The sequence below is a fragment of the Podarcis liolepis genome (assembly GCF_965112155.1).
Source record: "Podarcis liolepis genome assembly, chromosome: 4".
Taxonomy (NCBI): Eukaryota; Metazoa; Chordata; class Lepidosauria; order Squamata; family Lacertidae; genus Podarcis; species Podarcis liolepis.
In genome coordinates, this window is record NC_139558.1 from 54,871,695 (window position 1) to 54,899,677 (window position 27,983).

A 27,983-nucleotide genomic window follows, 5' to 3' on the forward strand; every position below is an offset into this window, starting at 1 on the left:
ATTGTCACAGTTTAAAGACACATTTCAGTCAGGGCAAAGTCTGTGGCATGGTCTGAGGAAAGTCTTGTAGGCCAGATAAAGTTGCTTAGATGGCTATATTCATCCTCTCAGCCAGAAGTTCCCTACCTCTCACATAAGGGCAGGTGCTGTGCTGAAATTATTTGTTGGACACGATGTTATTAATTATGTGTACGTGTGAGATGGAGTTTGTAACTTCAGAACTTATTTTGCCCTTGCTTTCACCCCACTATATATATTTTTTCTAGTAGTGTCATCAAAAATTTGTTGAAAAATCAGAAAGATTTCTAAGGAGGACACTGCATAAATCTCTTGTCTTCGATTAATCAACCAACCAATCAATCAATCAGATATTTTACCTCAAAATCTATTTCAGTAAATGTAATGGTGTCCTGAAGATGTTCAAGCAGGAAGATAACTAGATTCTTTCTCTCTCTTTTGAAAGACTGGACCAGGGTCAAACAAACAAGCTTTGTGTCATGAGAGTTGGAGGCAACTGCTTCAAAGTCAAGAAGATGCAAAATAAAAATAAAAATCGGAGCTTTCCCCCAACTGTTAATGTAGCTGGTGAGGTATTCTAAAGGGAGGTGAACTCAGAGGAGCGGCAGAGAAAGTCAGTTACCAGTAATCTTCAGGGACTGGAAGAGTTTAATTTCAGAGATTAACCATCACGAAAATGAGAGAGTGAATCCTTTGAGCCCTGAAATAAGGTTCAAATGGATCAAAAACAAAAACAAAAAACCCCCCAACTGAGGGGTTTTCCTCTTTTCGAGACACAACTGTGGGAGCACTTTTGAATACAGTGTTACTTCGGGTTAAATACTTAATTCGTTCCGGAGGTCCAAACTTAACCTGAAACTGTTCTTAACCTGAAGCACCACTTTAGCTAATGGGGCCTCCTGCTGCTGCCACGCCGCCGGAGCACAATTTCTGTTCTCATCCTGAAGCAAAGTTCTTAACCTGAAGCACTATTTCTGGGTTAGCGGAGTCTGTAACCTGAAGCGTATGTAACCCGAGGTACCACTGTAGTTACTGTTTTGAACACAGATAGGTATTGAGTGCTTGCTTATGAGTGCAAAGCCTAAGTCCCCCCCCCCCCCGAGGTCGTGTAAGTAACACAAGTGAAGGACAGAAATACATGGAGTGAGGGGTGTCTCTCCAGATGTTAGAAGTGAACACACATCTCATCTTCCCCAAAGAAGATCCTGCTCTTTGCATCCACAAAACTTCCTTCCTTTTTCTTCTTTCTCTTTTTAAAGATTAAAATTTTGGCTTTTACCATGAAATATTCTGTCAGGTTCTGCATTCAAATATGTATGGATAGTAACCAGCATGTTTAGGGCTCCGTACTCAAGGAAAGGAAAGGAAACAAATGACATCATTATCAACTGAAACACGGAAAATTACACCAAATCTTTTATTTAGAACCCCCCTCCCTCCTATCTATCTATCTATCTATCTATCTATCTATCTATCTACCTATCTATCTATCTATCTCTATCACAAGCAAATGAGCTAGCTTTTGCACTTTACAGAACTTTTCCCATTCCAGCCTCACAGAGCTCTTCTAGTTAAACATGAAAATAAAAAGTTAAATGCAAGAAATTGAGATGGAGAGGGGAAGAGAGGGGAGGGGAGGAAGACTAGAGCTAAAATGCTGCTGCTAGGGATAATGCAATATGTTAAGAAGGCAATTTAGATAATTTAGATTGTGTTCGGTATAAAAGGCCACAGGTAACATCAATGTATACAGAGACAAAGAAGCAATATTACACCATGTTCCATATTACACATAAAGCTTTGCTAGCAGCTTTATATCTGCAAACTCTTGATGCTTAAGGACACATTACTCTTCCTGTCACCTTTCTTCAAACCGATGTTAAAAGACTGCATCCATTTCTGTATGTTATACACTAGTACAGGCATAGGCAACCTTTGGCCCTCCAGATGTTTTGGCCTACAACTCCCATGATCCCTAGCTAACAGGACCAGTAGTCAGGGATGATGGGAATTGTAGTCCAAAACATCTGGAGGGCCAAAGGTTGCCTATGGCTGCACTAGTATTTATTGTAGACAACATAGGTGTCCAAGGCTTGTGCCTTTGTTTCCTCATCTGCCTGCCCACAATGCACTTTCTCTCTTTGGAGCATATTTCAGCAGTACATTTCTGGCTATAAATGTTGCCAGCGCTGAGGTTTCCCCCCCCCCACACCCCCGCGCTTTTGAACTGCCGACTAATGAGCTGTAGAGCATCACTTATGTAGAAATCATTGTACTTGGTCCCTCTGTTTACATGGCCGTTGTCAGCGAGAGAGCAAAGGGTCTGTGATATCTGTTCATTTGGAGTCTTGGCAAGCCTTGATCGCACTAGACTTCTATATTAACATCTGACATGGTAATAAACATCAAGGCCTCGGTGCCTGATGTTAGCACAGGGTGCCTTTCCGCTCAAAACATCTGGTCCCTTGACAAATTGTTACAGTTACCGCTCCTCACCACACCGTTGGTCCCTGGAAGATTGCAGAGCCCTACGGCACACGTACGGCCAGGGATCTGTTCTCAAGTTGTTGCCATGAGCCAGCCGTATGATGACAATTAGAGGCAGTTAGTGTGCAGATGAGACTTGCGAGTGGCAGGTGGCGAGAATGGGACTCAATTAACGAACATGCACAAATCCCTTCCTAATGAGGCTGGGCCAGCCCCGATGAGAAAGGAAGCGTGGGTCCCTGACAGCAACAGAAAATCTGAAACAGAGAGGGAGAGAGAAGCCGGTCAACAGGTAGCAGCAGCATCAGGAAAACAAGCCTCACTGACTCTCAGCAGTCAGGAAGAATAGTGCAGTCATGCAGAAAAGGGCAACCCAAATGATCAAGGGCCGGGAGCAACTCCCCCATGAAGGAAGGAGCTCTTATTGTTTTGTGGGGGGAGGCAAAGGAGGGAAGGATGAAGTAGAGGTGCATAAGATGGCGCACTGTGTGATAGAGAAAGCAGCCAGAGAGAAAATTTTCTTCCTATTGCATTACTAGTAGAATCCAGGATCATCCAGTGATGATGAATGGTAGTGGGAGAGGCAGGAGATGCCCTTGGACAGCTCAGCTGGTTAGAGCGTGGTGCTGATAACACCAAGGTTGCAGGTTCGATCCCTGTATGGGACACTGAATATTTCTTCATTGCAGTGGGTTGGAATAGATGATCCTCAGGGTCCCTTCCCAACTCTACAATTCTATGGAAAGGAAACACTTCTTTGCACAGCAGGCCGCTGGGCAATATGTCACTCCTTTGCTGAGAGAGCCGCACTGGTTGCCAATTTACTACTGGGACAGGTTCAAGGTCCTTGTGCTAATCAACAAAGCATTAAACAACCTGGGACCCAAACTCCTCAAGGACCACTTGATCCCTTCTGGTCCACCTCGGTCACTTAAATCTTCTGATGGGGTGCTTTTAGTGGTTCCCCATGCTCCTTAGGTTTGGCCGACCTGCATCAGGGATTGAGTTTTTAACTGAGACAGGGCCTGCTCTGTGGAACTCCTTGCCAGGAGAAGTCTGGAAGCAGTCACTACAATAAAATGTAGTGATGATGGCCAGCAACTGGGATAGCTTTAAAGGCGAATTAAACAAATTCATGGAGGATATGTCTATCGGTAGCTTGCAGTCATGATGGTTATCTTTTATCTCCAGGATTGGAGTCAGTATGCCTCTGATTGCCAGTTGCTGGGAAATGTGAGCAGAAGAAAGGTCTTGTCCTGCTTTTGGACTTGACATAGGCACCTGGCTAGCCACTGTGAGATCCAAACAATGGAATAAATAAGCCTTTGGTCTGACCCAGCAGGCCTCTTCTTCTGCTTATAGGGTTGATGAGCCATGCACTACAGGGCACATTTGATTAAAGAATAATAAGGTGTGCCATTATTTTTAAATTCCTTTCCATTTTTAAAGATTGTTGTTGCTTTTTACTTTGGATAGCCCATTTTTAAATGTTCTCCATAGTACTGCAGGTACCATTAAGGTAACACATATCTGCACTGGGCAGTTTGTAATACAGGTCGGATGAATCTTATACTTGCAACTGCTAAGTTTTATTTCCATTTTATGCATTTTCTTAATTTATACCCCACCTTTCTTCCATTATTAAACCTTAGGTAGTACCAGTGGATTCAGCGAGTGTGGTCTAACTATACAAATAAATATGTTGACGTTGTTATTACAGCGAAGAAAATAAGTGCAAAAAAATCTCTGTTGTCCAGAGGGGCACTGATGCCAATGGGATCAAACACACTTAAACTCTGTGTTGGATTGGGGCCAAAATGTTTTGCTGTGGTTACAGATTATGAACCTCTCCAACACGTGTCATATTATCTCTCTCCCCAAACCTTCCAGATTTCAATATTGAAAAATAATGAGTTAAATTAAGGACAGAACAGCCTGTACCTTATAATTATGCTCAAGGTGTTTTTATGTCATTTAACACCATGCCAGATTTTTCTCCACTTCTCTGCAACTTGCTATAATAATAATATAATAATAATTTATTATTTATACCCCGCCCATCTGGCTGAGTTTCCCCAGCCACTCTGGGCGGCTCCCAATCAGTGTTAAAAACAGTACAGCGTTACATATTAAAAACTTCCCTGAACAGGGCTGCCTTAAGATGTCTTCTGAATGTCAGGTAATTATTTATCTCTTTGACATCTGATGGGAGGGCGTTCCACAGGGCGGGCGCCACTACCGAGAAGGCCCTCTGTCTGGTTCCCTGTAGCCTCACTTCTCGCAATAAGGGAACCGCCAGAAGGCCCTCGGCGCTAGATCTCAGTGTCCAGGCTGAACGATGGGGGTGGAGACGCTCCTTCAGGTATACAGGACCGAGGCCGTTTAGGGCTTTAAAGGTCAGCACCAACACTTTGAATCGTGCTCGGAAACGTACTGGTAGCCAATGCAGATCTCTCAGAACTGGTGTTATGTGGTCCCAGCATGATAAAGGATTCTGAAGAACTCAAAACCTTGATCACTATTTTGTGACGTTTTCATTGGTGTTGCCCTAGGATACATTTCGGATTTTTAAAACATTGATTGGCATGACTACCAATGAATTAAGAAACCATTCGTGCTAAAGCAGAGTTGTACATGGCTTTTTGGTCTGTTCATCTTTGTAAAGAATTTTATCAGTAGTAGTAATAATCAATCAATCAATCAATCAATCAATCAATCAATGAGTACTGGGCAGGGGTGCTTAAGGCTTCTGTTATCTGCTGATTTTCCCCTGCAAATACCCTCCTGCTGGTCTCTGAAATGGAAAGTAAGCCTTAAATGGAGGGGGACAGGCTTGGGGGGGGCGGATACTGAGGAGGGTCAGGGAGAATTAGCAGGACTGGGATAGGATAATCTCATCTCATCTCCCCATCCTCTCCTCACTTCTCCCCACTCCTGAATTCATTTGATTTGGGCTGCAATCTTATCCCCCGAGCAGTCCTTACAACAAAACATTAAAGAGATGCTTCAGATTGTAGAGTTGATACCATTTTTCTAGCTCCTTGTACACCACATATAATGTTAAAATACCAAACAGGAAAAAGGTGGGCGCTCTGACTTTTTCCTTGTGACATGACAATGTTCAGGACTGAAAGATTCCCCCATACAGGATGCAATATATTCTTGAGATTTACAGAGAGTGTTCATTCTGCTGCCCCCTCCCCACTGCTATGGCAACTCTGTGTGTAGTCAAACCAAACAAACCATACTCATGTGGTAAGTGGTGTATAGATTAATTGAGGGGGTTATTTTGTGGTGTCTGGCAACCTTGTTTGCCTTGCTCAGCCACACCGACTTCTGCAAAACTGCCTGCTTCATTTCTGTCATTTCTTTTTCCCCTTGGCCTCAATTCATTTATTGAAATTAATATGTGGGTTTGAAAAAATAAATATTGAGAACCATGCAATGAAGAGGCACTTAAGCTGATGTGCATATCAAGCCCGACTCATGCCAACTAGTTCATTATAGTCCCAAACACTAATCTGTGGTATTCCTGGATATCTACACAATCCCCAAATCACAAACACATTTATTATTATTATTTTATTATTCATTATTTTAAATGTTTTGCTGCTGTTCAAAAACAGCTCAGGTGAAGATATGGCACTGTGCAGAATGATATGGGCTCTATAATGTAATCCACAGTGCCACGACTATAAACAGGTCTAAGCAACAATATAGTACAACAGGAAAATGTTATTCAGTAGCTGTGCTGGATTTTACAGGTCTGTTCTGCAGCAGTACTGTGACAATCCATAAAATCCTATTTTCCGTTGCAGAAAATAAAAAGTACTGCAGACTACCCATTAGATCCAGCAAATCATAGCATATTCAGAACTTAAAAACAACAACCCCAAAACCCTAATGTCTGGAACTGCCTGCCAAAAGTTTAGGCTCGCTATGTTTCTTGCCTGCGACTAAGCTGTCAAAATTACCTTTGTCTGAAGTGGCATGGAAACACTGGATTTAATTGCTATGATCATGCTCAGTTTTGACAGCTGCAATACCTGGTTCAGGAAGGCAGTTAACAAAAAAGTCAACCGTTAAACATGTTTTCTACAACAGAGACTGCTAAGTTGCTACCTTTCAGCATCCCCAGCTAATTAGATGAGACGAGTTGAAGTTAATTTGGTGGAAAACATTTCTTGACTTAATGACATTTATGGGTAATTAGGCATGTTGTAAGAAAGGGATACACATTTACATCTCAGCTTTATTTCCAGCCCTTAATAAGAACCCACCTCTTTCTCCACTGGAGGTTTGGTATTCTCTAAGGAATGCCTTCAACACAGACAGCACCAGCTCCCCTTGTTATTCTGGAAACCAACAATTGTTTGCATGAAACACAGTAATGAGGCACAGGAAGCTAAAATTAGGCACAGCGATAAAATAAAACAAAACACCTGCCTCTTCACTGTCCTGAAAAGGGCTTTAAGCTATTCTAGGGAAGAAGAAAAGTGAATTTTGGATTCCTCAAAATGTATTTTTTTATTTTGTTCTTCTCCGCTGAAACAGAAATTCCCTCTTATGCTTATGCCAGTTCTTTAACAGAACAGGAACGTTCAAACTTTTAAGATTTTACTAGATTTCCGATTTTAGTAAGCCAGCAGTCGCCAACTTTTCTGGACCAGTGTGTGGGCACAATTTTGGTTTTGAGCAAGTTCTATGGCCCCCAGTCACAAAATGACTGCTTTGGGGTGTGTGGCATAACACAATGTGGCTGCTGTGAGGGCATGGCAGGATACTAAATTAGCAAGAGTACCATCATGGATGTTGCCCTGTTCTCTGGAAGACCTCATACTTACCAGAGTCAGTCAGGTATGTCCTGCTGGTCCCTGTTGTGGAGGTCACAAACACAATGATGCTGTCTAACAAAAACAGGGAGCATTCCCCAGCACAACACATATGCAGCTCTCCCTCCATCCCTCCCTCTCTGCCTTTAAAATTCAACAAGTGAAGCTTTCCCCACCTAATAATGATAAGGCATTGTTAACCAGTAGAATTCCTGCCTGCTAGGCAGCAGTTATAGGCATAGATGCCCTGAGAGCGACAATGGTAGAAACCCTACTGCCAACTCATATCAAATCTGACGAGTATTCTTTCCCCAGAACATGCATCTTTGATTTGATTTTTGCCTAGTGGACTTCAATTTTGTAGAGCTGGCCTAGATAATTCAGTCTGTGTGGATCACCAATATTTTTAGGGGGGGGGGGACGGAAAAGCAAAGGCAAGCCAATTGCCGCTTGCCTCATTCTGCTCTCGGGGGTTTTCTCTGACACAGCCGCATTGGCTGCTGGCCACAGATGGCTGAAATCAGGGCAAAGTCCCAATGTAAACAAGGCCTAAGATGGCTGGGCTGGGATTTGCCTCTTCCAGAAAGTCCTGCTGCTTGAAGTGCCATCCATCATCTCTGGCAAACTGCAGCGGAATGTTTAAAAATCATTTTCCCCTGGGTCAGAGAAATGATTGAGAAGTTCCTAGGCAGAAATAGGAGGTGGGGGTGGAGACGCAGCCTAATCTTTTCCTTGATAGTTATTTTTGGGCCTTCCAGATGTTGTTGAACTACAATGCCCATATTTGGCCATTGACCAGGCTTTGAGGGGCTAATAGGAGTTGTAGTTGTGCAATTTCTGGAGGGCCAAATGTTCCTCACCTTTGCTGTACGCACTTACCTAGGAATGTCCCACGGAGCTTAGTGGGACATGCTTCTGAGTAGGATTGCACTGGAGTTCAGGGGTTGAATTGTGGCTGATATCTGCTGATCAAAATGAGAACTCATTAAAAGTGATATTTGGGTATAGATTGGTGTTAGTGTGTGGTTGCTTATCTTAAAAGGAAAAGCCTTAGTCCTTGTAGTGTCTTAAATATAGGTACCTGGCATCTTACACTGCTTTCACCATGGCACGACACAAAATGGCTACTGTGCAAAATAATATGTGTGGCACTTTTTAGTAATGAATTGGTGCGTTTTGTTTCAAGTAAGGGAGGATGACTGGTGCCCAATTCTTTCCAATTACTATTGTTCTATGGAGTCCATATGGGAACAACACCCAGTTCCTGCTTATTGTTGCTGGCCTGAATGAAGTAGGGGGGTTGGCTGAAAGGTTTCTACAAAAGCAGAATCTCCTCCCATCCCACAGGTTGCTACTTGGTAATTATTTTGTAACATACTTTCCCCTCTACTATTTGTTTAATGTCACCATAGCTAGGGAACATCCCTATTTATAGATATTCTCATGTTTGAAATTCTTAATCTGAAATGCTTTATTTGGAACACTTCATTTTAGTTATTTAGTAAGGGTGTCTGACTATGGGAAATTATTTTTTGTATTTGCTTTATTTGAAGTGTTTATAGATTTGAAGTGCTTATCGACTGAGAAATAATCAAGTTAACAGCACAATCCTATACATGTCTGCTGGAATAGCTCAGTTGGTAGAGCATGAGACGTTTGATCTCAGGGTGGTGGGTTTGAGTCCCACATTGGGCAAAAGATTCCTGCATTGCAGAGAGTTGGACTAGATGACCCTCGTGGTCCCTTCCAACTCTACAATTCTAGGATTCTATGTCTACTCCACAGTAATTCCCATTGAGTTCAATGGGACATACACATTCATGTAAATAGATATAGGATTGCAGCATACATCTACCAGAACTGGAACATGAAATAGACTGCAAAGGAGCACTAATCCCCAAGTGGAGATTTCAGTGTTTCTTATTCCTTCTTACATTCAACATGCAATAAACACATTTGTTAAACTATTAGGAAAGGCACATATATATGGTGTGGGTGGGAAGAATTGTAGACAAAACCTTTCTTCTTTCAGCTCTCTGACCAGTAAGGGGCACTGTTGGTTGTGAGAACTACGGTAATTGGTCAGTAACTGAAGGACCAGTTTTCATTATGGACTGACTGACTCATAAGCACAAACATCAGGTGCTGTTCTCCAAGCTTCAAAATGGAAAATATATACCCGTTCTCACAAGTCACACAACTGTAGGAATCTAATTGTAAATTAATGACATATTTCCAAGTTGCACTGAGATATTCTCAAGATGGTATCAGCAATTACAATTATCATCATTGTGCTTACATTGCATACATTTAAGCATTTAACTGAATCGTTGAATTTAATTAATATTTGAGTCTGCATTTTACCCTTTCCCCTTCTATACTCACATATCTATGGATTTGCTAAACAAGGAAAACACTTTCTGCAGCTGATGAAGTGGACAGTAGTCCATGTAAACTTATGCCATAATGAATTAATTTGTTTTTAAGTTGCTACAAGACTCATTTGTTGTTCACAAGCTGATTTATCACTAAGTATGAATGCCGATGAAACCTCATTTCTTCCACCTGTTCCACAGTTCAATTTTCTTACAGTCTAATGAGGCTTTCCCCCCCTCTGTCCAATTTTTTTATTTATTTATTGAATTTATATACCTCCCTATGCCTGGAAGGGACGCGAGCGGCGCTGTGGTCTAATGTTTATGTTTAAAAAATCTGTAAAACCAATAAAAATTCTTAAAAAAAAAACAAAAAACCACTGAGCCTAGGGCTTGCCAATCAGAAGGTCGGCAGTCAAATCCCCGTGATGAGGTGATCTCCCATTGTTCGGTCCCAGTTCCTGCCCACCTAGCAGTTCGAAAGCACGTCAAGGTGCAAGTAGATAAATAGGTACTGCTCCAGTGGGAAGGTAAACGGTGTTTCTGTGCGCTGCTCTGGTTTGCCAGAAGTGGCTTAGTCATGCTGGCCACATGACCCAGAAGCTGTCTGCGGACAAACGCCAGCTCCCTCGGCCAGTAAAGCGAGATGAATGCTGCAACCTCAGAGTTGTCCGCAATTGGACCTAATGGTCAGGGGTACCTTTACCTTTACTTTACTATGCCTTGAGGTCTCAGGGGAGTTCACACAATAAAATCAAAATATAAAACTACAAAATACATAATCAAAATAAAGACAACAACCCAATAGCCCCTCCCCAAAACAGAATGTCAGTCAAATCAATCAAATCAAATCAAATCAAATCAACCAAAGGCCTGGTTAAAAAGGAATGGTTTTGCCTGGCGCCTAAAAGTGTATAATGAAGTTGCCAGGTGAACTTCCCTGGGGAGAGCATTCCACAGATGGGGAGCCACTGCAGAGAAGGCCCATTCTTGCGTTGCCACCCTCCGGACCTCTGAAGAATGGAGGCACACAAAGAAGGGCCTAGGAAGATGATCCCAGAGTCTGGGTAGGTTCATCTGGAAAGAGGCAGTCCTTGAGGTATTCCAGTCCTGAACCATTTAAGGCTTTATAGGTCAAAACTAGCATTTTGAATTGGGCCCAGAAACTAATTGGTGGCCAGTGGAGTCGGACAAGGATTGGTGTAATATGCTCAAACTGTTTTGCTTTGGTGAGCAACCTGGCTGCTGAATTCTGCAAAAGCTGAAGTTTCCAAATCGTCTTCAGAGGCAGTCCTACATATAACACATTGCAGTAATCTAACCTTGATGTTACCAGAGCATAGACAACAGTAGTTAGGCTATCCCTGTCCAGATAGGGGCGTAGCTGAGCTACCAGCCAAAGCTGGTGGAAGGCACACTGGGCCACGGAGGTCACCTGAGCCTTGAGCAACAGCAAAGGATCCAGGAGTACCCCTAAACTACGAACCTGCTCCTTCAGAGGAAGTGTAACCCCATCAAGAGCAGGCGATCTGCCACCCATCCTGTCTAGGGAACTACCCACTAACAGTGCCTCAGTCTTATCTGGATTGAGTTTCAGTTTGTTGGCTCTCATCCCGTTCATTACCGAGGCAAGACACTGGTCCAGCATTTCCACTGCCTCACCTGCAGATGTAAAAGAGAAATAGAGCTGAGTGTCATCAGCATACTGCTGACAACATACTCCAAACCTCCAGATAACCCCACCCAGCAGTTTCCTGTAGATGTTAAACAATGTGAGGGATAGGATTGAGCCCTCAGAACCCTACCTTGAAGGTTCCATGGAGCTGAAAAACATTCCCCAAGCAACACCCTCTGGGAATGACCATCCAAGTAGGACTCAAACCACCTCAAAGCAGTGCCCCCCAACCCTAGTTCAGAGAGTCGCTCCCAAAGGATACCATGGTCGATTGTATTGAAAGCCACTGAGAGGTCAAGAAGAATTAAGATGGACATGTTTCCCTTGTCTCTCTCACGACAGAGGTCAGCATACAGGGCAACCAAATCAGTTTCTGTGCCATAACCGGGGCTAAACCCCGATTGAAATGGATCCAGAAAATGAGTTTCTTCTAATAGTGCCTGGATCTGGTCTATTTGAAATGAGAGCCAAAGTGATCTCTCCTGGTAGTTTGTGTGCAGCATCATTTCAGAACTGATATGTACACAAGCAAACATTCCCAAAAAAGTACAGCTGCCATCTTCAAACAACTCCCAAGTATTAAATTAAATTCCACGGGGTCCCTAAGTTTCTTGGAGGATATGAAAAAGAACAAGAAAGCTGCTCTTGTCTTACAACTATCTCTCTTTCTCTTTTGATGCACTTGTTGATATACTTCCCTATATATTATTGCTTAATAGTTCATCTGCAAACATATACGTAGATGATTGTAACATGCCACACCAACATTTAAGTAGTGCAAGATTCCAGGGGCTTACCAGGTTTGTTTTTCCATTGGGAATGAGGCATAGCAGAGACTGTGGCGTCTTTATGACATATGGTTTGTTTACACATATATACAACTTGAGCCTAGGATGGAGGTGGCTCACAATATTAACACCCCAATAAGGTCTTGTTTCTCCCATCCAAAATCACGAAAGTCTCTCCTTCACAAGCTTCAGCCTGCAGCCTGCAGCCTGCTTCTAGCTTCCAGCTCTCTCACACAACTCGGCTCTGGCTTTTGTCCTTCTAACTATCAGCTAGTTGAGGTGGGGGCCACCCATTTGTTCCCTGGCACAGAGCCACTTCCTTTGTTACCTTAACGACCCATACCTCACTAAGCCCATTACCTCACTAAGAAGCTGGCTTGGCTATTCCAGCAATTGAATCCCTGCTGGATCCTGGAATTAGAAGAGGATTCAGGCATATAGCCTAACACCCCCCCCCCTAAATTATATTACATGGGCCCCTTAAGTTCCCTGGATGAAGAGAGAGAGAAAGAGAAAATCTGCTCTTGTCTTATGACTCCCCTCCTCTCTCCATGTATACACTTGCTGCTGTGCTTCCTTAAATCTTACTTGGTAATTGTTTATTTGCAAACATGTAGATGATTCTAAACATACAACAGTGTGATGCTATGCACACATAATCTCACCTAGTTTTGTATTTCTGCAAACTGTGCCATCCCGTGCCTTGTGCATGTGTCCATGACCACAGAGTCATATTGGCTATATTAAGCAAAGACACTCACAGCCTGAACACTGAAACTAGAAGGAATGGTATGTTCTGCATTATGCACCTTTAGTGGAATTTAGGTATAAACAACTTGGCATTCAATCAGCTGGACTGGAAAGGTACTTACCAGCTTTGACAAATCAGCTATGTCAGGCTGGATGTGCTGCCTATAACTCAGTGTCTATCAACTATCACCATTCAAAAAACATAGCTTAGGATATATATTGGATAATTATTTATCAGCAATCTAGGAATAAAGCTATGGGGGGGGGAGTAAAGATGTTCTGTAAATATGTCAAACCAATCTGGATCTAGTTTGCATGCAAGTATGACTTTTTAACTGGCAATGAAAAAGTTAAAACTGATAACTAATTCATGAATTCTTCCTTTTTAAAAAGTGTCCTATTAAAATGCAGATGCAGCTTGCCATTTGCAAAGCACATGGTTATTTCAGATTTGGTATGGGAATCCTTTCTAAGTGTATTTGTATCTTTTGGCTGGAAAGTCCAGCTGTCTCTTATAGGCTTGCACGTATCGCTTCAGATGTCAGCAAATCATTGAAAAGTGTCAGAAAGCGGGAAATGAAAGATAATTACCCAAACTGTAGTGAGCTACTTTGAAAATGAATAGGATCTGTCAGATAGTCCTTTGAAAGCAAGGAGCTAGCTGCCTGAACCGGACATATTAAATGGATATATCGAGAGGCAAGTAATGTTGCTTTAGATTTTGATAATCAGCATGTGCTGGGTATTTGGGAGAGAGAAGCACAGAATGGCAGAGAATATCTAGAGGCAGATATTTAGGCATGTGATGTCTAGTATTGTTCAACATACACAAAGATGTTTTTGCCCTTTCTCTTTAAGAATACAGAGTGGGCCAGTTATGGACTATAGAGGTGGTGATGCTTTCCTCTCCAGAATTTTAGACACTTTATTGCCTCCTATAAACATTACACCCCCACCCCCACATACAGTGGTTAGCTTTTAGAGCTTGTTCCCATTCTTCCTTTTCCCCTTAAAATGTCATGAGTAGAGAAAGAGGAAGAGGCAAGGAAGAAGAGACAGATCCTTAGCTAAGCTTTCCAACCATCTCATTAGGTCAGAGGTGGATAACTTCCAATGCAGGGTCCTGATCTAGCCCAGCTTTCTGCCTCCATTCTATATCAGGGTTGGGAAAGCTGTGCTCCTGCAGAGATGTTGGACTCCCAACTCCCATCAGCCCCAGACATCCTTGGCCAGTGGCCAGAGATGATGTGAGTTGTTGTCCAGCAACATCTGGAGGGACAGAGGTTCCCCAGCCCTGTTCTATATGCAAAATGATGCACATGGCTGTTTGGACCATGCCTCTTGCTGGATAGGACTTCAGGTTCACTGCCAGGCAGTGATGGCAGATCTCACAATGCAGTTCCAGGTAAGAGGACTCGATTCTAGTTATTTTCCTACTCTCATCTCCAACAGTTAATCTGGATGGTTAGAGTGGGCCACTGTCTTTATTTTATATCTATGGGTAGTATTCAACTTTTACTCAGAGCTGTTGGCATCAAGAGACAATGGAGTGCGCCTCTGGGGGTGAAACCAAACTACTGTGTTAGCAGCGCTGAAGTGACCTCCCCAGGACACAAACATGGGCAATGGGTCTGGAGATCCTGGGGTGCCCAGACAAGACCCCCTTGCTCGGCCCCACTGATGTGGCCCAAAGGAAAGCAGAGCAATACATTTGGCACCAGCTTGGCTGCAGGAGTTGCTGGGAGGAGGCATACAAGATGCCATTCAACCACCTTAGGGACTCCACTAGGGTTTACTTCTTAGTCTTTTCATCTCTCCCAAGATATCCCACAAGGCAGCTGAGGTTTAGGATCAGAATTTTCCTTCTCCTAGATGGGCAGTCTTGCCAGGTTGATGAACGCCATCTTCCTCTTCCTTCCTTCTACAGCACATGCAGAAACCGCTTTCTTGACTGTTGGATCCACTATTAGTCTTGTGTGCTCAATCTGCCAGAGGCTGTCTTCACATTCAAGGGACCTCCCTAACTTACTGAGGGTTTGAGACCATTGGCTACCCTCACCTGGTTTAGCCAGCCAGCCAAAGCCATTTCCTGGGGTGCGGCCACTGCCGTTTACTGACAGCTTCTAGGAGCCACAGGTGAGAGCTGATTGCACAGTGGGGACCAGAGGTAGACAAACTACCCCAGAAAGAGCATGACCTGTCCCTCACCAGAGGTACTACTCATTTCCTAACACCCCATACACCCCTTACTTGTAGATCCATTGAAATGAATGAACATGACTAAGTCTCATCCATTAAATGAGCCTATTCTGAGTAAGTTAAGTATCATAAAAAATATAGGGTGCTAGTCAGCTAACTGGAAGCCTTTTTCAGCATTAAGAAGTGCATGTGCATCCTTAAAAAACAGAGTAGTATTGTCCTGTTTTACTAACGCTTGTCCACTGACTTAGCTGACATTCAAGCTTAAATTTTATTGATGTAAAAGTAAGTCAAAAACATGCTGCATTTCAATGAATTGATTTGTTTTTGGAGGCTTGATTTAAATATCTGAAAAGAACACAAAACAAAACAAAGGAATTGAAAATGAGTGAAGTTTTAAAAAGAGAACAGATCCTTGTCGCTGAGGAGATGTGTAGCTTCTCCAGGGAATTTGGTTCCTGCATAATCCCTGCGACCAGGAAACAAGGCGCGTCAACCCAGAAGGAAGCGGAAAGTAAGAAAAAGGAAAACGTGTCTCAGAGAAACAAATTCCTAGAACTCTTCTTATGCTAAGTATGCCTTTTGCTGCTCGCCTTCAAAACTCATTTTTATATTCAACTACTGAGGCTAGGTCTCATTTTATTTGTTTAGTTACATTCATAATATAATATTCATAATATTCACTTTCATAAAAATGTGCCAAGGCGATAGATGACATATAAGAATAGAAGCATCAATACAAAGCTTCCATAAAAACATCAGTAATTCAATTGATGGATGAAAAAGAGAAAGAATCACATTAGCACAGACATGTCTAAACAATACAGTTTTCAAAATTCTGAAGGAATAGGCTGACAGGACAATTCCACAGGGCAAGGATCTCTCACACTAAACACTTGGTCCCTAGTGAAGGCCAACTGAATCTTAGGGACATGAGGAACTTTTCTTGGGGTATATAGGCATGCGTGGTGCGTATTCCCATCTATCAATGCTGATTATTATTATTTAAATATATGTATATAGCCTGTCGGGTTTAGTCTAATGGTTAAATGGTTAAATGTGCAGGGCTGGCTCCAAGCTTAAGGGGACCTTTAGCATGAGGCCCATTTTTGGTGGGGGCCAAACACTGGCTCTCTTGCAGTAAATATAAAAAGGTAAAGGGACCCCTGACCATTAGGTCCAGTCATGGCCGACTCTGGGATTGCGGCACTCATCTCGCTCTATAGGCCGAGGGACCCGGCATTTGTCCGCAGACAGCTTCTGGGTCATGTGGCCAGCATGACTAAGCCGCTTCTGGAGAACCAGAGCAGCACACAGAAACACCGTTTACCTTCCCACTGGAGCGGTACCTATTTATCTACTTGCGCTTGACGTGCTTTTGAACTGCTAGGTGGGCAGGAACTGGGACCGAACAACGGGAGCTCACCCCGTTGCAGGGATTCGAACCGCCAACCTTCTGATTGGCAAGCCCTAGGCTCTGTGGTTTAGACCATAGAACCACCCGCTTTATAGTAGTATTAAACCATGTGACATGCATTTACTTTATCACTTTAGTCACAAATATTCCTTGTTTCAACTGCAATCAAGCTGAGAGGTAGTTCACAGATTTTTGCAACATATTGAAACTCCGCTTTTGATATGCAGCTGTAAAAATCTAAAACCACACTTCAGTAAAAGAATATTCTGCAGTGTTGTGTGTGTGTGTGTGTGTGCACATGCACACACAACTGGAAACATGGCCATGCCTCATACACACGTGTAACATTCTCCTGGAGCAAGGAAGGGAAGCCCATCCTCTGATTGTAGGTGAACTTTTTTTCTTAACAAGGAGCACCTCTTCCCATCCAATATCCTATTTGTGGGGACCTCAAAGAAAAGGGTAAAACTCCTCATATAACAACTCTTGTAACTGTATCTAGCTCAGGTTGAAAACTAACGAGGTCCTTTGTACTAATGGCAGGAGATAATTAGCACTTACACAATGCTAATCTTTTTAGAATGAGACTTGTTACACTGATACCTTGAAAAGCGTGGAAGTGTGGCTAATACACTTTAGCAAACTGGAGACGCCAGGGTCATAAAAGAGACGTTAGCTGAGCTCAAACAATTAACACCAGTCATATCCCCACAAGTCAGCTCCGATTCATATTAGTCTTCATTAAAAGGGTTGGTCTTTAACTGGATTTGCAATTCCTCTTAACTAGGCGTTCCTTTCAAAGGCTGCTGCAGAGCAAACACAGCACCGGCAAAGATACATTGACCTTATTTAGAAAGTTTCATTTATTTCACTGAGATGAGTTGTTCTTCAGATTCCCTTCCTCCCCCCCGCCCACTCCTTTATGAACTGCCATTCAGGTAAAGGAGCATTGTGAGTGGCTTCTTCAGCTCAGAAAATTATTTGTAAGGCTGTGGCAGACTTTGGACATCCCAGTTGGCAATGAGGAGAAAGGGCTGCTTGTTTCTGGGGTGGCAAGAGAAAAGGCTGGTGCAGGTGGTGAACCATCAGTAAAACATTGTTGGAAGGGAAGCTTGCAGGTGCTAATTCTGCAAATGGATGTGTACTTCCTGGACTGAGCACAAGCTAAAGATGCCTGCCAATACACAACAGAACGGCACTGTTGCCTTATGAGTGAATAAAAAAAGATGTTTCAATGCTGTCGTCGGATCTCGACGATTTGCCACGGAGGACAAAAAGTCTCCTATAAAATTTGATTTAAATAGTCCTATCTCACTTGCGCCCTTGGTGACCAGATTCAATTGTGCTGGTGTCTCCTATGCAGTATGATATCATAGCTTCAGAGGAAGGCTTTCTTTGGAGGTCACATTAGTTTGTCCTGGGGATGCAATCATTTTTGTGTCATGGACAATGTTTTACTGTGAAGATATGGGCCAGATGGCTCAGTCACTTGCAGTCCAGAGCTAAACAGGCTCTTTATTGTTGGGGAATAAACAGAACCGATTGTCTTCTGCTCATGAAACTCTAGTGCCCGTCACTGTTTAAACATGAGCTATTAAATTTCCGTGCCTTGGTGAGAATATGCAAAACAACCAGGGGACAGCCATGAGCTTTGAAAATATGTAACCTATGTATTTTTTATTTATCCATTTTTAGTTAAGATCCACCAAGCCTCCAATATCCCCTTTACCTGTGACGTGAGGGCAGCTGTAGAGATGGTGTCAACTAGTAGCCAGGGATAGCTCTATCACTAGGCAGAGTGAAGCCTTCACCTCAGGTGACAGACGCTGGAGGCATCTCTCCCTCTGGGCATTTCCCTTTCTTGGAGATCAAGCACTCCCCAAATTCAAGTGCAGTGGGTCATGTCATTCAGCTTCTACTGTTGAAATAAGTTCACCTGCCATTCCACAAAGTTTCCATATATGTAATGGGTGATGCGCCATCTTGTCTTTTACCTCAGGTGTCAAAATGTCAATCTGCCAGTGGTTACCACAGTCACTGCCTCAGCAGTTGCCCCTACACCAATCTGAGTACATGGTGCTGGTACACAAACTTCTGAAGTTCTAACCTCTTAAGTCTAGAGTACCATAGGAGCCGACTGCTAGGGGCTGAGGTCCCTTTGCCCCCCATAAAATATTTGAGGGGGCACCCACCCCGTTGGGCATTGCCATTCAAATGGTGCGTGTGCACCACATCATGTGATTGATCATGTGGGGCAGGGCTTACCTTTCCTCCTATTTTATTCAACCTGCCACCCCTGTAGAGTAGTTCCAACTACCAGACACCCACCAGCATAATCAACCCAGAGGTCTATTTCCAGGGAGCTTTGCTCAATGTTTATATTACAAGGGCCAGATTAAGGGAAAGATGAATTTCTTAACTGTGCATTTGTTTAATAAATGTATACGCTGCCCTTTAATGTACTGTACAAACATGTCAAAAACACAATAAAACCAACAGATTGTTCTTGATGTTTTAAATGCAACAATTTATACACAGCAAAATAAAGCACTAATTAAAATAATTCCACGGTAAATTAAAAATGTAAGACATAAATCAGCCTAGGAAAATAAGAGAGGCTTTGCCTGGTGTTGAATGGCTAGAAGAGTCAGCTATCTCTCTCACAGGCCTACAATTCCCAGAGTTACCTAGCAAGAAGGACTGGCAGTTAAATCACACTGAGGACTGTAGTTTTGTGAGGGGTATAAGGGTCTCCTAACAACATGCACCACTCTTAACAAACTACAGTTCTCATGATTCTTTGGGGGAAAGCCATGATTGTTAAAAATGATATGACACAGCTTTATAGTACAGATGGGGCCACAGACACACAGCCACCCAAAATTCCATGCCCACTGAGCAGCCACAGATATCATCAGACTATTCTGGGGACAGTCCCTCACCTCCCAGATTTTTTGTACTTGTGCAAATAATAATAATAAATGAGGTTCTTGCAAGCCAGCTGATACCTTCCTCCTCAGGCCCTCTGAGAACTGAGATTACTGTTAGTGATGCCTTTCAGGTCAAAAGGCATAACTTCCAAAATTGGACACCAGCACCACATTTTAGAACATGGGTAGACAAACTAAGGCCCAGGGGCTGGAGCTGGCCCAATCGCCTTCTAAATCCGGCCCGCAGATGGTCCGGGAATCAGCGTGTTTTTACATGAGTAGAATGTGTCCTTTTATTTAAAATGAACCTCTGGGTTATTTGTGGGGCATAGAAATTTGTTCATCCCCCCCCCCAAATATAGTCTGGCCCGCCACGAGGTCTGAGGGACAGTGGACCGGCCCCCTGCTGAAAAGGTTTGCTGACCCGTTTTAGAAGTACATACAGTGACATAGTTAGCCGCTTGGGCTTTAAAGCCCAGGGAAACAGGAGTGCAGGGCCACTCAGCTCTCCCTAGTCTGGTGAATGCTCCCCCCAACACACCAGTGGCATAGCTAGCCTCTCAGACACCTGCACAGGGGGCAGGATGAGATGCCATGGGGCAGAGGTAGCTGCCCATGGAGGGGGAAGCCACCCACTGGGTGGGGCAAGCCGGGGCAGGGGCCAGCCCCCTCCCCCTCAGCTGGAGGGCGGCCATGGCTGGGAGGGAGGTGGTGGCTGGGGCACCCTGCAGGCCGCGCGCCTCACGTGACCCATGTCACGTCCATGCTGCATTTGCAGGCAGTGCTGGGCCTGGAGGGTGCGCTGCAGCCCCCATGCCGCCCGTGGCACCCCGCCCCCTTCCACCGCTACCAAGTACAGAATAATTCAATTCCCTTGTGAAGTGTGACTTAGCCATTTTATCATGTACAGTGGTACCTCAGGTTACATACGCTTCAGGTTACATACGCTTCAGGTTACAGACTCCGCTAACCCAGAAATAGTGCTTCAGGTTAAGAACTTTGCTTCAGGATGAGAACAAAAATCGTGCTCTGGCGGCATGGCGGCAGCTGGAGGCCCTATTAGCTAAAGTGGTGCTTCAGGTTAAGAACAGACCTCCGGAACGAATTAAGTACTTAACCTGAGGTACCACTGTATGCTGAAACTGCTTAACAAACTGATGTTTTAAAAGGGTGGTTCCCAAACTTTTGGTGGCCACCGCTCCCTTGGTTCTATAAACTCATCCCACTGTATAAAAAGCACTATTCAGAACAGCAGCAGTTCACACAACCCACTAAGGAAGATAGTAACACAATAAAATTCAAAGTAGTAACAATTAATGGAACTTTTTTTCAAAATCTAATTAACACTATTTGACAAAATTGATGAACTTTATCCAATGATAACTTTTCAAAGTCTGTTAGTCATTTACATCTTCAATGCCCCCCCCGCCTGCCTGCCTCTTAGTACCCCCTGAGTAATCCCACCCCCCTTCGAGGAGGTGTTACGGCCCACTTTTGGGGCCACTGTTTTAAGGAGTTGCTTTTAAATTGCTGTGTTTATATTATATGCTTAGTTATTAGAAATTTTTTAATTTTTTATTTACTTTTATATTTTGCTTCGGAAACATTTCATGGGGAAATGCTTTATACATTCTGAATAAATATCCTCTTCTCGTAGTTTTGGTGTGTTGTGGTGGCCTGATAATATAGTTGGAAAAATTGTGACAACAAATAAATTGATTGGGCTAATTACGGATCAGTAAAATAGTAAATAACTGTTACAAGATGGTTGTGTGCAATCTCACATTCTCAGCCTCGGCAGCCACTGGCTCACAGAATGCCCCCCCCCCATCAAGAAAGGATGATAACAGAAACTTTCACGTATAATACTTTCCTGTTAGGGTTTTTGTTTTTAGGCAGTCAGAGCTCTGAGTGTGTATGTGTGTCTGCCCCCATCTGTGACTCTTTCTTTCTGTGCAATGTCAAAAGTAGTTCTTCCTTTCTTTAATTGCACCCAAAGCCAACCTTGACTGGCAAGGAGAAAGTCACTGACAGGTTTGGGCTCAGTCCAGACCTTCTCAGAGATCCTGTCAGCTGGCTGTTTGACAGCATGCAAATTTATGCAAATACAGGGGCAGTGGATGAACACCTGCAGAAAGTGACCATCCCCCGGTCCTTCTATGCTGTACCGCCTGTGTAACTGGGGTTCCCCCCCCCTCTGAAATCTTGCTTGGTCTCTGTCAGTTTATTATGCACTTGTCAGCAGAATATGGGGCGAAAAGGAACTGCACTCTTCTTTGTCCTGAGGAGCAACAAAGCTCCATGTGGAACTGCAAGTGCCAGGAATGGTGAAATGGCTTCTGTTCAGCCCTTGTGAATCTGACTTTCTGTCTTCTGGACCTTCACTTCAGCGTTTGAACTCATGCTGGGTTATCCATGTCAAGGAAAGGCTTCTGTTTTCCTGGGAGTAAAGGCATCCTCTTAGCTGAGTCGTTGCAAAATGAGAGAGCTCATTTGAGCAAACCGAGCAGCTGGAACTTTGGGGCTTTTTTAAGAGCACTGTATGAGCTGCATAAAATCTGCATGCGATTTGCATCAGCTAGCCAAGGAGGAGAGGCAGCAGGCTGATGTGCTAAACTAAACTATTTGACACGTATCTCATAACACAACAGGGTGTGAAGCTGCATCTTTAACAATTTGTCGTCTAGGGATACTTTGTCCAGGAATTGTTTTGGTTGTATCTGCACAGTTGTTGTTGTTGTTAATTAATAACAGATGGATTTCTTGAAATTGTAAAAGAGCTTTGATTTTTTTTTTTAAATACAATTTTAACCTCCACCTCTGGATGCCTGGAAATGTTAATGGCAAATTAACTCTGCCCTCCTTAAAAAAATGTAATACACAGAGATTAATGTTGTATGTGTATGTCACACATCTAGGGAGTTACTAAAGGCAATAAAAGAAGGTTGACATATTAGTAGTAGTAGTAGTAATAATACTATATTAGTAATATTACGCAGCATCAATAGCAGACACAGTGCTTTACAGTGTGTAGCCTAAGCAAGAAAGACAGGTTGGAGGACTCTGTTGTCTAAATGTAAATATGCAGATGAGACAACAGACGGAATGGAGAGGAGGAAAATCAGATAAAATGTACCAAAAGGAAGAATAAGCTTTGAAAGGGCATCAAAAGTGTAACACGTGTTATGAATAGACTCTGTGAGAAAAACTAGAGAATTATATTTAACTAATTATCTGTCAATTTTGGTCTACTTGGTTTCTCATTTTCCCAATCTTAAATGCAGTTCTTCACATTTATGCCACAATTTGTGATATTTTTGAATGAAAATCATACTGAAAATTCATCAACATTTTAGTGTGAATTTCTTATAATAAATGCAGCTTTATATGCAGTTTTGACAAATATACAGTGGTACGTCAGGTTACAAACACCTCGGGTTACAAACACTTGGGGTTACAGACTCTGCTAACCTGGAAGTAGTACCTTGGGTTAAGAACTTTACCTCAGGATGAGGACAGAAATCGTGCGCCAGTGGCGCAGCGGCAGCAGGAGGCCCCATTAGCTAAAGTGGTACCTCAGGTTAAGAATGGTTTCAAGTTAAGAAAGGACCTCTGGAATGAATTAAGTTTGTAACCAGAGGTACTACTGTACACATTTTTGCAAACAATTACCCCTAGTATATTGATTTTTTTGTATGTTGGTTTAACTAATATGTTTGTTTTTTTGTACACTTTCCCCTAATACAGTGGTACCTCGGGTTACATACGCTTCAGGTTACATACGCTTCAGGTTACAGACTCCGCTAACCCAGAAATAGTGCTTCAGGTTAAGAACTTTGCTTCAGGATAAGAACAGAAATCGTGCTCCTGCGGTGCAGCGGCAGCAGGAGGCCCCATTAGCTAAAGTGGTGCTTCAGGTTAAGAACAGTTTCAGGTTAAGTACGGACCTCCAGAACGAATTAAGTACTTAACCCGAGGTACCACTGTATATGCATTTTTGTAAACCTGTATTAGAAAAGTGCATCACAAAATTCAGACAAGTGCAAATTTCAAAGGACGGCTCTGCTGCAGTGCTCATATTGTTTTGAAAAGCACAATTTTGCTTGTCTCCTGAGACAGATGGATGCCTACCAACAATTTTGATAGATTCATTGTTAAACTTAAACTGAATCATTCCCCCCCTTTAAACCCAACTCCAAAATTCAGAAACCTCTTTGAATCAGAGTTTAAGGGGGGAGGGCTTTTATTTTAATAAAAAAAAACTATCAACAACTAGTCCAACAAGCTCTGAGGGACAGTTGCCTTGAAATAGTCTGGTTTTGAGCTAGGACTCACTACACATTTACTAAAGTACCGTATTTTTTGCACCATAACACTCACTTTTTTCCTCCTAAAAAGTAAGGGGAAATGTCTGTGCGTGTTATGGAGGGAATGCCTACGGGTGGCATGCCTACAGATTTTCCTCCTCTAAAAACTATGTGCGTGTTATGGTTGGGTGCGTGTTATAGAGCGAAAAATACGGTAATGCTCTAAATAAATGCTTTCTTCTTTTTGGGATGCTAACCAGCCCTAGTCCTTAGCTTAGAGGTCAGCTACCCCTCAGAGACAGCCTGTTATATACCACATATTCCATAGCACCCAGTGTAAAGATCCTCATACAACATTTTTACTATTTACTAGTGGTCATTGGCCCACTTTTGTCAACAATTTGTTTAAGCTATTTAAAAACATAAGGTGCTGGTAAACATAATCCACTTTCCTAACAGAGAATATAAAGGTGACTACATCTCTTTTTAGGCAAATAGCTTGAGAATTTCTAGTAGAACAGAGATGTTTAGAAGAAGCAGATCTACATTGTTATCTACTATTACTCTGTTACTTGGATATAATCAAGAACAGAACCACTAAATTCACTGGTACATCTCTTCTTTGCTATACTCATCCTACGTGAACTGTGAAGGATCCAACAGATTCCAAAATCCATATTAGAGAAATGCTTTTATCAACAAAAATATAAAAAAACAGGGTATAATCCTTTGGGTTCTCCAGAATTCTTAAATCAGGCTAGATGGTAAGAGGAGTAGAGGGGAGAGATTCAAATTGCCTGGTGTTGAAGCCATGGAGTCTGCAGCTGATCAGTCTTAAGATGGAATATGCGGAACAAAAGTAGCAGACATTTAAACATGGTTCTTTAGGTGCTATGCAGGCATTCGATTGCACCAAGGCCTACAGAGATCAAGAAATATAGGCAACTCCACACCTGTGCATGACCATGTGGCAACGAGAACCCAGAAGTGGTGAGAGAGAGCTGGAAGGTCTGTGGCTCGTGAGGAGACCCTCTGCAGAGTCTGAGGAAAATGTTTTCTTCAGGATCTGGGGAGGGACTCCTCACGAGCCACAAGGACTCTCCAGGGTGCTCCCCAGTTATGCACATTTCACTTATGCGCTCAGGAGCCTGGAATATAACCCACATGTAAGTGGGGAGTCTCCTGTATAACAATGGCTGATTCCCCATCTCTGAAAATATAAGAACTGGTTGCTACCCAAGTCTATCTCCTTTCTTAGGCAAAACATTCAGGTTCTCCGATAGGCAGAAAATGAGCATCAAGAGAAACTAGCTAGTCCTTATATTAGCAAAGGCACAAAGTAATTTTGGTAGCTGTGCCTAGGTAAAAAGGAAACAAGTTGGGTAGCTATACTTAGCAGTTGGGGGGCACATTCCCTAATAGAAGGCAGTCCCCATCTTTAAGGTGATGTAAAATCGCCTTTCTCCAGTTTAGGATCTCCATGTTGAATGGCCATATGACAGACAGATGTTAACCTTATGCAAACAAAGTGGCCCAGCAGAATTTCAACAAGGCCATTGAGACTGAGAGGACTCTTGAGAAGCTCCATAGGACAAAGAAAACCTTGAAAGAATGCACATGTCCAGGCGTGGACTCTCTCTCATTCTTTCCATAAAACATGGCCGTCAATTTACTGCTTTGCTTGCAGGACGGCCACTGTTGGAATTCAGCCCTGTGTCAAAGAATGAAGAAAGCAAGTTCTAAAGATGGCATTATTCAATACACGTCAGTTCTAAAGTGTGAAGCATTTTATTATTCAGCGTAAATCAGTTCAGGTGTAAACTGACTGAACCAATAAACATGAGTTTTGCAGTTAAAAAAGAAAATCGGGTTTTTCTGTGGTTTTTTTCTTTTCATTTTGCAGACTGGGAGGGAGAACCGATCTACCAGCTGAATTTCTTCACCATTTATTGACAAATACGGTTTAAGAGAGCCCACTGTTTGCCTTTAAAAAGGGAAGAAAGAAAGGAGAAGATACAGAAAATGTTTCTTGATGCTCTCTCTCTCTCTCTCTCTTTCTCTCTCCCCCACATTGTGAAGCTGAAGGTAGTTGCATTTAAGCAGCTGAATGTGCTTTCACTGCTGCTGCTGCTGCTGAAGGGCTGTGGTCACTCAGGCAGCAGTAACTTTGAAAAAATGACCCGTCTACACCCAAACAATAACAGAATCCCCCTTTCTATGTTGGCAACGCCCACGGCTTTCTGTTCATTTCAAGACTCCCCACATAGATGCAACTGTTTGACCAGCCTTCTTCTGAACAACTTAATTAAGCAAAAGAAAAAGTGTCAGTTACTGCCAACCTCCGAAAAACAGAGCTGTGGGGGTAAAAAGGGGAGGCTGCATTAACCCACATTCCTTAACCGGTTAACTAAAAGGAAAGCTTTGCTTTATAGTGGTGCCAGGAATATTCTAACACCAGCTAGCCATTCAGATGATCAAGACATATTGTTTTGTACATCACACCAAACACAATTAAGAGCTTGCAGCAACCTGTGTCTTAACAACTGGTATTAGTGTGATTCTGAGAATTACCAAATCTTTGTCAGCACACAGCACGTACCCTGTCTCCCCCGCTCTCACCCCCCATTCATTTCGAACTATCCTAAGGAGACCAAACAGATTTTTAAACTCTTTGAAACTGGAAAGGTTTTTAATTCTCTCCATTCTCCTTGGACCAGCGGCATCATGGGAAATCTCAGTGTGGGAGATTTGCTCCTGACGTTCACAGGGGCTGGTGGGATTGGGGGATATGCCATCCTTATATGGCAATGCCCAGATTTACATTAGGAAGGGATAAGCAGCAAGTGCAGGCAGGCAGATGCCTTAATGGACCCCGGGTGCTGTACCACCAACAAGAAAGAACGAACTAGGAGGGTTTTGTTTGGCTTGTAGATAACTTGCCTCTCCCAGACTAGCTTTTGCAAGCTCTGAACAGGCTGAGAAGTCTTGCAACTTTACTAGCTACTCTGATGGTAACTGTGAATCAAGATACTCAGATCTAGTACTGGGAGTCTTAAAAACCTGAGTGTGTCTCATTAACTTCAATGACAAGAGAGAGATGCTTTCTTATTGAGAGTCCTAAATCATACGAACAAGTACCAAAGTGAATGGAGGTTGCTCCAGGTGGTGAGCCCATGATGCGCATGGCTTGAAGGAGCGTTTCCTCCCCCATCATTCAGCCTGGACACTGAGGTCCAGTGCCGAGGGCCTTCTGGTGGTTCCCTCACTGCGAGAAGTAAAGCTACAGGGAACCAGGTAGAGGGCCTTCTCAGTAGCGGCGCCCGCTCTTTGGAATGCCCTCCCATCAGATGTCAAAGAGATAAACAACTACCTGACATTTAGAAGACATCTGAAAACAGCCCTATTTAGAGAAGTTTTTAATATCTGCCATTTTAATGTATTTTTAATCTTCGTTGGAAGCTGCCCAGAGTGGCTAGGGAAACCCAGCCAGATGGGTGGTGTGCAAATATTATTATTATTATTATTTGTTGTATGAGTTCATCCATTTCACCATCCTATTTGCTGGAAACCAGCATCAAAGTAGTTTGCAGTGATGTCGTGAGATGGCCAAAGCGGTGGATCCTTCTGGCCAGTGGGAACACACAATCAACTTACAATGTAGGGCAACCTTCACTTGATTTGGATTCAAAGGGGCTCCGGGTGGCTGATAGTACGTATGAACCAGGCTTTAGATACTTGCCTCATATTCCAATGTCTGTTTTGTTCTGCACGCTTGTATTTGAAGAGTCTGCCTATGTGTGTCTGTTTCTAAATGAAACAAATGTGTGCATGCATTTATTTATGCACCGCTTTGCATGAATGCACAGCAAAGAAAGTACTGCCAGATGGCCACTTGTGGATGACCATAACCTAATGGCAGGACATGTAGGGTGGCAGCTCCTAAACCTAGAGTTATCACTACGACACCTACAGACGCTAGTGTGACTGCCAGTGCCTTCTATGGGGCCTGGAAAAAGCCCCCGTCAATAGCCACTCAAAAATCTACCCTTAGCATCCAGCTAAGTTCCCATTTGCATTGTCTCAGTTTCTCCCACACTGAACACCCCCTTAAACATGCACACATTTAATTGCATGCCAGGATTGGACTCATACTCTCCCCATTCATTCTGTACAAAGGAGAGGTGCAAAAGAGATTATCTCTGTGG

The 27,983-nt window shown here is 43.0% G+C and overlaps 1 long non-coding RNA gene across 1 annotated transcript; it reads right to left on the bottom strand.

Moving 5' to 3' along the window:
- Positions 1-6,785: 6,785 nt before the first annotated feature.
- Positions 6,786-18,459, bottom strand: LOC310705704. Its single transcript, XR_014525459.1, has 3 exons — positions 18,271-18,459; positions 8,217-8,299; positions 6,786-6,860 (listed from the first exon to the last, which is right to left on the bottom strand). It is a non-coding gene; the product is annotated as an uncharacterized lncRNA (long non-coding RNA).
- Between the last annotated feature and the right edge of the window lie 9,524 nt (positions 18,460-27,983).